Source organism: Zea mays, chromosome 8, assembly GCF_902167145.1.
Source record: "Zea mays cultivar B73 chromosome 8, Zm-B73-REFERENCE-NAM-5.0, whole genome shotgun sequence".
In the NCBI taxonomy this organism is placed as follows: domain Eukaryota; kingdom Viridiplantae; phylum Streptophyta; class Magnoliopsida; order Poales; family Poaceae; genus Zea; species Zea mays.
In genome coordinates, this window is record NC_050103.1 from 22254926 (window position 1) to 22266493 (window position 11568).

The window sequence follows — 11568 nt, forward strand, 5'->3', positions numbered from 1 at the left end:
ATACCTGGATGGTTTAGTCTAAGGGATTTTGTTATAATACTGAAAAACTTCCTGCTCCTTTTGGAGAGGATGCGCTTTGCAAAAGTACAAAATGTTTTTCAAAACAACCATGCATAAAATATTGTTGTTTCTGCAAAATATTCTGAGCTCCACATATTCCATGCATTATATCTGATTTCCCCATTCCGTGGGTGAAGGTGGGCTGCTGAGTACGTTTGTACTCACCCTTGGTTATTTAAATTTTTTTCAGAAAAAGGAGATCGGGTAAGAGTTACGACTGTTCCCAACCTTGCCTGTGGCTGTTGGACCGCTGAATTGCTTCGCTGCGTATATCGGGCTGCTTCAACCCACCACTACACGACGGTTCACTTACAGCGACCTACGGTTGGTTGCTAAAACGGCCTTCAGCGACCTACGGTTGGTCGCTAAAAACTTTTAGCGACCCATAAGGATGGTCGCTGTAAGTGCCGTCGCTAAAGGCTTTAGCGACCGACATCTTTTTAGCGACCGACCGTCTGTTGCTAATATTGTATATTTAGCGACCAACCGTGGGTTGCTGTACTATAGGTTTAGCAACCAACAGTAAGTCGTCATACTATACATTTAGCAACCAACAGAAAGTCGCCCTTTTTACAGTTGTTATTAATAAAAATATACATTTAATTAAGCACCACAAATCACAGATTTTTATACACGAATCATAAAGACATACACAGTTAATCAGTATACCACAGTCATAGATCCATCACATAAACACAAAAGCACCACAATTATATATTCACAAAAGTATCACAATTATAATATCATTCACAACTAGATCAATTACAGATAGCTAGCTAGATCATTCACAAAAGCTCCAGAGATGATCAGTCACAAAAGCACCACAGCGACATCACTCTAGCTTGAAGCAGTTCTTCTCGTCTTCTGTTTTGTCTGACTTGTCTTCCTTCTTCTCTTCCTGTTTAAGAAGAGAAATAAAGAAACCTTCATATTTCCACATACATGCATTACTAGACTAGTCAAGATTCGTGTATTTGCATACATGCACCACAATTATTAAATCTTGCAATGGTTTTTTTTGTAGGTGTGCATAGCCATTGCTTGCATATACTAACTGTGTATTTGCATGAAGATTTGGTGATAGATAATATATTTATTCTTATTTAGTCAAGGTGAAGCTGAACAATGCTATAGTCTAGAGGCAACATGAATTTCATTGCATCACAATACAGAGACCTTCACTGGAACCCAAAAAAGAACATACCTCTCCCTGGCTGTGCAATGATGCCAGCAAATCTTTAACAGATGGATCATTGGGATCAACACCAGGAAGTTGTTATTTTACACATAAAAGGGCTAATAAATTATTGAAGCTGCAGCTAAAATGTACATGTATGCCATTAGTTTAAGAATAATACATACTGAATTAAGGATAGATGACACAAACGTTCTGTCTTCAAACACCTTACTCATATCAGTGTCACTGGACATGTTTGCATCCTGGACAGACATTTGAAGAGCTGCATATAAACATATCAGTGTCACTAGAAAGCAGTGGTTCATTTGTCACTACCAGAATTAATTGATAGCAACAAATTATATGCGCTAGAACTGTAGAAGCTGCAAACATAAGAGAAAACACACCCAACACTAAGTCAGGGTCAACTGCACCGGCTTCTGCCATAGCAGAGTCAGTCACAGCTACAGATCCTGAAGCACCACCCTCCATTGACATTGCAAGTGCCTGCTGTAGTAAATCATCATCATCCTGTGGTCACAGCTATGTTAGCGTTCTGACGTCCACTTGAACTACATTAACTATTAATACAAATAAATAATATACAATACAAATAGTAGAAATGGAAAATAGAATCAGCATTTTAATTGAAAAGAGTCTTTGGTACTTGCAAGTTTGCAACATTTATAATCAATACTACAACAGAAGATAATAGTATAAATTAAGTAAAACTTGTGATTGGAAACTTCATCAGTTATAAAGTTAAGCAAGAACAAGGCACAAAAAATCATGGCACTATGCCACTATCATCAACTGAACACTAAATCATGGCACCAAATGTTTATGAAATTTCTTTAATATATCTTGCAACCACGACAGTATTTTAACTCTCTACAATACACATACACAACTGGTTATAAGAACATACAAAACATGCTCAAGATTATCACCTTCTGTTCAAACGAGAATGACTGAGAGCAAGCGTCATGAAGGAATCCAATGACCTTATCTTGCATCTGCTTCTCACTGATATAACTGACAGCTTTGCTCGTGCAAGATGGAGAAAAAGTGAGAGGGCAATGAATTGGGTATGGTCCAACAACTACTGATAAGGAAGAATTGGGTTGGAGCAGCTAACAGGTAACGGCTACTCCTATTTGAGAGATATAGGCAAATAATTAGATGACGTATTAGATCACCCCTTCCAAACCTCTCAAATAGATCACCGGCTCTAGACCTCTCAGCTAAGTTTTAGCCGCTAATAACGGTTTGGAAACCGGGTTTTAACTAAGTAGTCAAAAAAGGTGCAGCTAGCAGCAGATAATGGAGTGGAGTCCCTGAAGTGATTAGAAGACAAGCAAAAGGATGGCAAAGCATGTTACCAATACCAGCGTCGTCGGCCTGTGCAGCAGGTCCCCAGGCGGCGGCGGCGATGAGGAGCAGCAAGAGGAACGTGACGCAGAAGGACGCTTTGGAACCCATGGCGCGAGCGAGCAGCAAGAGGAACACCCGCATCTGGGCCCTCGACGAGGCCAGCGCCTCGGCAGCCGATGCGCCCGCGGGGCCACCCCCCCACTACGGCCACGCGCAGCGTGCACGCTGAAGATGACGAGGAGGTGGTGAGAGGGAAGGGAGAGATAGAGTGGGCGGCGGCTGGGAGAGAAGCAGGGAGCGCGGCTGCTAGGGTTAGGTAGATGGGCCTCTAGTGCGTCTTAGGGTTAGGGAGAGTTTTTTTTATTTATTTTGAAATGCACTTTTAAATTACTTAAAAATTCATAAAAATTTACCAAATAAATAATAAACATTTGAATAAATTATTACGAATGCAAATAAATAATAAACATTTGAATAAAAATTTATTACCCTATTTGTCGTAATAACTAAATTCATTATTTTTAGTTGATGGTTTTTATAGTGTTATAACAACTCAAATATTGCATCATCTTCCGTAGGATGCTCGCTAAACTCATCAATGTTTACTTGTTTTAACTAATTTTTAGTCACTAACATCTACAAGTACATTTAGGCTATAAGATTTGATAGTGATCCTTGCTCTATAGCAACCCACCGCTAGTCCCCGACGACATCTATAGCGACCAACCATAAGTTGTTAAATTTCTAGACTTTTAGCGACCAACCGACTGTTGCTACAAAAGGATTTAGCGACTGACCGTCGGTCCTTAACCTTTAGCAACCAACAGTTGGTACCTAATAAGGGTCGCTAAATATCAACCGTCGTGTAGTGCACTCTGATGATATGTCCCGAGTTGTGGACCAACTCTTAAAGTTGTTCGCCACCTTTATAGGTTTGTATCGTTTAAGCAGATCTGTAATCATCTGATGTATAAATGTGTTTACTAGCCTCCTGGGACTAGTAATTGTATCACATTTGAGTCCCAGAGGATTGGGATGCTTCATACACCATTTACCAGCTACACCATACTCAACAACATGGACTTGGGTACATGCCACTATGTTAGGACATATTTACCATTCCAGTAAGATATGCTCGACATTACGGTGCGCCGAGGCATACATTTCATATAGTCCCACGTCTATGATAAGATAGGAGTAGTTGGACCTTTGTTGGATAAGGTCCACTACCCAAGAAATGTGTAACTTTGTGTCGGCGTTTCGACCCCGGGGGGTCCCTGGACCGACGAGTAGATTATCGTTGCGTGTCCCAACCCAGATGGGTCGGCGCAAGACGGGACACAAGGGGGGAAACAGTAAGGGGAAACCGCGGCCTCGTGTTGTCCTGCGCCCAGGGCGGATGCGCTTGCAGTAGGGGGGTTACAAGCGTTCGCGTGGGAGAGAGAGAGAGCGAGAGCCTTGTGCGTCGACCCGTTCTCCCGCGTGGCCACCCTCTCGTACGAGAGCCCTGGGCCTTCCTTTTATAGACGTAAGGATAGGGCCCAGGTGTACAATGGGGGGTGTAGCAATGTGCTAACGTGTCTAGCAGAGAGGAGCCAGAGCCCTAAGTACACGCCGTCGTGGCTGTCGGAGAGGTTTTGGCGCCCTGTTCATGTGATGTCGTGGCCGTCGGAGGAGCGCTTGAGCCCTGTGGAAGTACAGCTGTCGGATCCTTGCTGACGTCACCTTGCTTCCGTAAGGGGCTGAGAGCCGCCGTCGTCATGGAGCACGCGGGGTGTCATCATTACTTGTCTACCGGGGCGAACCAGATGGGACGCCGGTCTTGTTCCCCGTAGCCTGAGCTAGCTAGGAGTAGGGTAATGATGGCCCCTCCTGTGACGTGGTTGGTCCGAGCCCGAGGTCGGGCGAGGCGGAGGCTCCTCCGAGGTCGAGGTTGAGTCCGGGTCCGGGGGTCGGGCGAGGCGGAGACCGTCGTCCGAGGTCGAGGCTGAGTTCGAGCCCTGGGATCGGGCGAGGCGGAGTCCGTCTTCCGAGGTCGAGGCTGAGTCCGAGCCCTGGCGTCGGGCGAGGCGGAGTCCGTCTTCCGAGGTCGAGGCTGAGTCCGAGCCCTGGGGTCGGGCGAGGCGAAGTCCATCGTTCGGCGTCGAGGTTGAGCCCGAGCTCTGGGGTCGGGCGAGGCAGAGCTTCCTATGGCGCCCGAGGCTGGACTTAGCTGCTGTCAGTCTCACCCTGTCGAGTGGCACAACAGTCGGAGCAGGGCAGGCGGCGCTGTTTTCCTGTCAGGTCGGTCAGTGGAGCGGCGAAGTGACTGTGGTCACTTCGGCCCTGTCGACTGAGGAGCGCGCGTCAGGATAAGGTGTCAGTCGATCCTTGCATTAAATGCTCCTGCGATACGGTCGGTTGGCGTGGCGATCTGACCAAGGTTGCTTCTCCGCGAAGCCTGGGCCTCGGGCGAGCCGAAGGTGCGTCCGTTGCTTGAGGGGACCCTCGGGCGAGACGTGAATCCTCCTGGGTCGGCTGTCTTTGCCCGAGGCTGGGCTCGGGCGAGGCGAGATCGTGTCCCTTGAGTGGACGGAGCCTTGACCTGAATCGCGTCCATCAGGCCTTTGCAGCTTTGTGCTGATGGAGTTACCAGCTGAGATTAGTTGTCTTGTGGGTACCCCTAATTATGGTCTCCGACACTTTGCATGAAAAGGGAGTAGAGTAACATAGAAAGGGATTCTAGATACCAGTCCAATCCAAACGGATTTGATTCAATCTAGACCCAAGTGAGATGGTTAACCCCAGACTCCATTAGGCCAATCGAGGGGTTCATAGTTAGAGGTAAACTAGAGACTAGTAGGTCTAGAACTCTCACTAGAACCAAAAGCAAAGGAAGAGCTAGCTGGTCATCAAGCTCAAGCCTCAAGTGATATCTGATCTGAGTGTGTAATATTCTTCGTCTTCGTATTCATCAATCTGCCATGCACAAAAAGGATGTAGTGTATGATGCTTTTGTAGTCCTGACCTCTATAAATCATCCAAGTGCTGGCACGCCTATGCCCCTTGCTCATTTTCTAATTCCATGATATTCTCGAGTACTTATGGTACTTTGGTATCTTTATGTCACAACAATCATTTTATACAATATGTCAGACAAACATATGAAGATGCAAAATATTTAACTAATATTTTTTAACTATTATAATATTTTTTGACATGGTTATATTCTTAGTTATTACTGATTATCATAAATTCATAAGTATGAATAATATAATATCGAATAAATAGATGGTCAGACTATAAGTCGGGAGGTTGTCTCATATTAATTAATACCTTATAAGATAGAATAGTGAGTGTACTATTTTTATGAATTACGGAGGTACTGTTGTCAAATCCTAAAGTAAACCCCAAAAATACAAACGCTAATGCTAATGAACAGAACTTAGTCACCACAAAATAAAATAACTAGCTGAAATACGCTTGGGGTATGTTTATTCGGAACGTGAAAAAGTTCCAGACATGTTTGGTTCGTTACCTCAATTGCCACACTTTGTCTAACTTTTCTGCATAAAGTTAGTTATTCAATTCGGATAACTAATCTTAGCCAAAGTGTGACACATTTAGCCATAAACCAAACATGCCTTGTTATTTCTGTGTTATTTTTTAAATGTATACATGTTCCCGTGCAATTCCTATCCTATGTTCAAATATGTCCTCTATCTACCCCCCAATCCACAACGTAACGCTACCGAAGCCCGAAGGTGCTACTGTTCTACCGATGCGCCATTCGTATTTTATTTTTTAAACTAATCTATTACTCGTATTATTAAGAAAATTAGACGCGTACGTGCGACCTTGCGTTGCGGTAGTATTAAATTAGTACGGTGTGTCAACCTATGCAGCTAGTTTTTTTATATACATGCATGTTTTGCACCTCCCATATATATTTTTTTTTAAAATATATAATTCGAGTTACAAAACCAAGAAGCTGTAGTTGATGCAACCAAAGTACTGTACTTGGCTGCCCTCGGTTGTGCCAAGAAACCGTACGAGAAGAGAAAGATTCCGACACGCCTACTACCACTCCAAGTCCGAGAAAACACGTGAGTAGACAGGACGCATGTCTACTGAACTACTGTCGAGCTTTTCACGTGTGATGCTCACTGAACCACTGCACGATTAAAATTTAAAAGAGGTGATTACTATATATATACCAAGAAATAACGCTGCGCTGATGGATGCTCGCGGGCACGATAGATCGAGGCGACCAATGCAACCAGTCAACGCTGACCCGACAATTCGACACACGACTACACGAGGTTACCAAACAAACATTGGAGAGAGAAAAGAAAGAAACTGCGTCGACGATCGAGTACATACTCCGATCCAAAGAGGAAACACTGTCAACGACGATTAGGCACAGCCGTCGTCAGCTAGCCTCACACTAAACTAAACTAGTCCGGGGAGAGAGAGGGAGGGAGATGCATGCATTGCACAGGCACATCAGCTAGCACATGTGCACTGCTTTTCATTCACCCCCGAAAGCTCCGAGCATCCGAGAGACGGCGACAGAGGGATGGAATGGAGCTCAGCTCGACAGAGCAGACAGCGGCTCGAGCTCCCATGTCAACGGCTACGAAAGGTTGGGTTTTTTCTATGCATGCGTCCTTGGCCTTGACCTCGCCTCGATCCCAATCGATGGTCTAGATAGCTAGCTGACTACTACTCCTAGCTTTAAGCAATCTGCAGGAGTAGCTCGGCTGCTGCAACTGGTCTAGATCGGCATGCTTGGAGCCCATACTGCCATAGACGACACATACTACGATATGATGATCACCGTCCGTAGGGATGAAAACGATCAGGAAAAACACCGTCTCATCCCGTACCGTATTCCCGTTTTGAACCGTTCGTTTTCGTTTTCCCGGGAAAATAAGAAAACGGTACGGGAACCGGGATAGGTATGTCCGGGAACGGGTCCGAAAACGGTTGAGGGTGTTTCCCGCCCGTATTTACGGTATCCCGTATTGTACCGGGAATTTCCCATATTTTCCCATATTGGCAAATTGGCCCACACTAGCTACAGCCTACAGGCCCTTGCGGCCTTGCCCCTTGTCCAGCAGTCCAGCACCCACGGCCCACCAGTCCACCACGAGTCCACGACACTAGCTAGCCATCCTGTTCGTCCAAACGTCCACGACCACTAGAAGCCGCCAGCCAGCCTGCCTATTTGCCTAAACCTAATCCACTAGCAGTTCGGCACTGCGGCTGCGGGGATGCGGCGGCCGGCGGCAGCGGCACTACGGAGCCCTCAGCCAGCACCAGGTTGCGGCAACGGCAACAACCAGCAAGTGGCCAGGTTCGTGTGCACTTGTTCAGGCGTTCAGCGCAGTGTCCAGGTTCCTGTGCACGTGTTCTCAGCTTTTCTTTTCCGCGCGCAGCGATTCACGGGTTCAGGCGTTCAGCGCCACGCCGTCGTCGCCCCAAGCCAGGTGTAGTTATTAGTTTAGTACACTGCTCAGTGCTCAGTTAGACAGTTACATGGAATGCTCAATAGGTAATTGCATTTTCATTCTTAAATTGTTCTGTGATTCTGTCCTAGTACACATAAATTGTTTTTTTGCTCAGTGCTCAGTTATGAGGAGTTAGTTGTTCACTGCTTGTTTGCTCACTGCTCCAGACCTCCAGTCAGGAACCACCGATTGTGATTTGTGAAGAACTGTGAATTGATTAACTGAAGATGTCAAATAGTGGAGGCAAGGGATGTCGTTCCCGTGCTAGATCAATGCCACCCGAGAAGCAACTAGGTATTTCAAGTTTCTTGCCTGAACCTCCACCGCCGCCTCCTTCTACGAAAGGTAGTACCAACGGTCAGCCCTGCATGGATGATGAGGTATGCAACCATTTTCCATATTATTGTTAGAACTCCTTGTTACTGATCTATGAATTTAGCCTTATTGGTTAGAATTAATTATCCGAGAATTGCAAACTTGTAGGAACAAGATGCTGAAAGTGATCCCGACGTCATGAATGATTATGGTGAGCTTTGACCGTGAGTCAGCGACTAGTCATGGTGCTTAATGCTTGACAACATGTTTGGAACTTTAGATAAATATGTTGCTGTGTCCATGTGCGGATGTGCCTGTTTCTGTGTGTTGTGTGTAATGAACCTTGAACTTTTTTGGAACATTGGGGCAAGAAAAGGTGCCAGCCGCATGGAGCACCCTTCTGTGTGGCTGTGTGTAATGAACCTTGAGCACTATTCTATGCGACAACAACTTTGTCATTGTGTGTTCTTAAATATGTGTGCCCGTGTGATGTGTGCATATCTGAACAAAAAAAAAGATGGCCCACAACTGCAGTGCGCCTGTGTGAATGTGTGATGTGTGCTGTGTGCATCCGGCTGTTGTCCGGCTACCGTCCGTTTTCGTTGAATATTCGTTCGTATGTGTTCGTTTTCGTATACCCATATATTCCGCAACCATTTTCGCTACCGCCTTTCCCGCTCCCGCTCCCGTTTTCGGTAAAAAAATATGGTAACGGAAACGGGAGAGGTAGTTTCCCGCCCATTCCCGTTCGTTTTCATCCCTAACCGTCCGTCCATGCATGCTCTCTCTACATCTGCTAGTAAAGGGACGATGTGCAAGTCGACGCATGCATGCATGAGCTAGTAAGCAGTAGCAAGTGGTATAGTACTATAGTAGTGCTGTAGCTGTAGACACTAGTAGCAGTAGCGAGGTTGAACAGTGGCCGCAGCCAGCTAGCGTGCCTGCCATGCCAGTGGGTTTGGTGGAGCGACCGCCGACCAGGCAAAATGGGGCGGGCTATAGCCTATAGGAACCCCCATCCCATGGAACCGAATTTTTTTCTTTTTCAGCCTACTTTTGAAAAATATTTATGTTTGGACCCCAGAAATTTTATATGCAAGTTTGGATCTGATACTTGGTGTCATAGGCTCACTACCGGACACAGCTCAGACACTCGGCAAAGGCTATTTTACACTCGGCAAAGAACGCTCGGCGAACTGTACATCGGCAACGGCCTCTTTGGCGAGTACTTTTTGTCGGGCACTCGGCAAAGAATTTGTCGAGTGCCATTTGACACTCGGCAAAGAAAAGTCACCGTCACGACGCCAAGTGACGGTGACGGATCCTTTCCCGAGTGTCTTCTTTGGCACTCGGCAAAGAGGCCAATTTTGCCGAGTGTCTGCTCTCACGGCCCTCAGCAAAGACGGGTCCAGTGGGCCCCACGGCCATTCCCTGTGCCGAGAGCTCTCGTAGGCACTCGACAAAGGAGGCTTCTTTGCCGAGTGTCTAGTGAACTGGCACTCGGCAAAGAGTACTCCAGTGGGCCCCTTTGCCAGTCCCTTTGCCGAGTGCCTTGACCACAGCACTCGGCAAAGATGGCTTTACCGGTTCCCAGGTTTTCTTCTTTGCCGAGTGCCATGGTCAGCACTCGGCAAAGATGGCTTTACCGGTTCCCAGGTTTCCTTCTTTGCCGAGTGCCAAGGTCATAGCACTCGGCAAAGCTACCCTTTGCCGAGTGTTACACTCGGCAAAGTGACCAGGAAGTCCCTTTTTTATTTGTTTTTGTTGTTCCATCCAAACAAACAAAAGATATATATCATTCACATCACATTATATATCAATCGCATCACAGAATCAACACATTTATCATCAACACCATATATATCACAAATATCACCACATAAATCAGGTTTCACAGCATATAAGTCTCACTAAGTATCTCACAAGACCAAGTATAACTAAGATCACCAACACTCACAAATATAAGTCTAGATCATCACAAAACAGATCATCAACGAGGTGGGCATCTAGACTGGTTCGGCGAAGGGCTGGACGAAGCGTGAGGGTTGTTCGACGCCGCCGATTGACCCTGCACAGAGAAGAGATTGCATGTGTGAGAACATATGAATATATATCATGCAGTACTAAAATTTTGATACTCACAGGAGTAGTGAACTCAGCAGGGTCAGCTGTAGAGAACAACGGAGGTGGTGGAGCATGACCCTGTGCGGCGCCAAGGCTCTGCATGTACGCGAACATCTCCGCCATCCTCTTCTCCAGCTCCTCACGTTGCCTCCTCTCATCATCTAGCTGAGTCTGTAATATTTCGCCCTAATGTTACGATAATGCAAAGAGAAGATATATAATAATCAATGAACAATGAATAGATAAGGAATAACCTGGAGTTGCTGGATACGATGCTGTGAGCTGTCCTGCCGAGGTCGTATGGCTGGGCTCGCGCTCGTGCTCCTTGCTCGCACCTGAGAGAGTGGGAGTGGAGGATGAGTCGATTGCCCCGTCGGCAATCCAGTACCGCCCATGCCTCTTGCCTCCTCCGACCCTCATGAGGACATCTCTGTCGATGTCCTCGGTCCTCGGATCGTAATCTGGCCCATGGACCTCCTTGGCCATGGCGGTGTACTCACTGAGGCGGTTGTGGACGGCGGGGTTGGTGTACTGTAACACCCCAAAATCCATTTTTGGGAAAGTTAGTAAAATCCTCTACAAGCTTTGAATTGGAATACCTTTTAATCATAGTTTGCTTCTAAAGTTATATCTCCTTAGAATTATTCTAATAAAAGATTAAATGAGAAGTATCCCATTATGATTTTGGTTATTCCTTCATTGAAAAATATATATATAATAAGTACTCTCCGAAAGAATTTTTATAAACTATTTCTTAATGTACCTTGTTCTGATCTTGTATGCATGAAGGGCATATTTAAAAGACTTTGCGTAAATAAGATAATAGATAGATTAATTAATCAAATAATATTTGCATTTCATGCTGGCATTTTTTTTAATGATGCATTTGAGTCAAAGTTGTACCCTCATTTTAAATTCGAATTAAAAATCTAAATTAAAATGAAAATATTAAGCAAAAATAGCAATTGAAAATAAGGAAGAGAAAATGCTAAGGATCTCACCGTGGGCCTATTTCCCCAGCAGTCA

General features: G+C 45.6%; 1 long non-coding RNA gene across 1 annotated transcript; it reads left to right on the top strand.

The window, feature by feature from the left end:
• The first annotated feature begins 7704 nt into the window (after nt 1–7704).
• LOC103634925 (uncharacterized) lies at nt 7705–8891 on the top strand. Its single transcript, XR_557010.3, has 4 exons — nt 7705–7949; nt 8032–8147; nt 8271–8483; nt 8587–8891. It is a non-coding gene; the product is annotated as an uncharacterized lncRNA (long non-coding RNA).
• The last annotated feature ends 2677 nt before the right edge of the window (nt 8892–11568 follow it).